General features: G+C 36.2%; 1 long non-coding RNA gene across 1 annotated transcript in view; it reads left to right on the top strand.

Annotated features, from left to right (window-relative positions):
* The window catches only part of LOC111088855, a 5,009-nt gene extending 4,382 nt beyond the window's left edge, over positions 1-627 (top strand). The window contains exons 2-3 of the long non-coding RNA XR_002613244.1: positions 5-152; positions 340-627. This is a non-coding gene — a long non-coding RNA (uncharacterized LOC111088855). The remainder of the gene's footprint in view (positions 1-4; positions 153-339) is intronic.
* Positions 628-862: the final 235 nt, after the last annotated feature.

Below are 862 nucleotides of genomic sequence, written 5' to 3'. Positions count from 1 at the left end.
AAAGGTTATATCCCAACAATGGTTACCTGAATACGACAAAGTTTGTATCCCAACAATGGTTACCTGAATACGACAAAGTTTGTATCCCAAGAATGGTTACCTGAATACGACAAAGTTTGTATCCCAACAATGGTTACCTGAATACGACAAAGGTTATATCCCAACAGGTAACCTTTGTCATACTTAGGTAACCGTTGTTGGGATATAAACTTTGTCGTATTCAGGTAACCGTTGTTGGGATATAAACTTTGTCGTATTCAAGTAACCATTGTTGGGATATAACCTTTGTCGTATTCAGGTAACCATATCCCAACAATGGTTACCTGAATACGACAAAAGTTCATATCCCAACAATGGTTACCTGAATACGACAAAGTTCATATCCCAACAATGGTTACTTGAATACGAGAAGGGTTATATCCCAACAATGGTTACCTAAGTATGACAAAGTTCATATCCCAACAATGGTTACCTTAATACGACAAATACTGCCGAGAATCATACCGGAGAGGATTATGGGTATTTGATGTGCTGACAAAATGATCACATAATATAATAGTTTACAGCATTAACTATTTATGTACAAATTGATGTAAATAAACTGGTATATTTAGTTTTCATTGTTTCTAACAGATATGGTTCGAGAATAGACTGGCCCGTTGGAGACAAGCACAAGGACTTCCAGCTAATGGAAAACTCGTGAATGAATGACATTTTACAGCCTCCAGAGGGCGCATCAAGCCAAAAAGAAGATACCTAGATGAAGTTTTTGTTTCTTATAACGATAGCGACTTGGTTACTATCGCCCAATGAGAAATATCATCAAGTTAACGGAAACAAAGTAGAAATGTATATATATATA

This window comes from Limulus polyphemus, unplaced genomic scaffold (assembly GCF_000517525.1).
Source record: "Limulus polyphemus unplaced genomic scaffold, Limulus_polyphemus-2.1.2 Scaffold4584, whole genome shotgun sequence".
NCBI lineage: Eukaryota > Metazoa > Arthropoda > Merostomata > Xiphosura > Limulidae > Limulus > Limulus polyphemus.
This window is presented reverse-complemented; position numbering and strand designations above follow the sequence as displayed.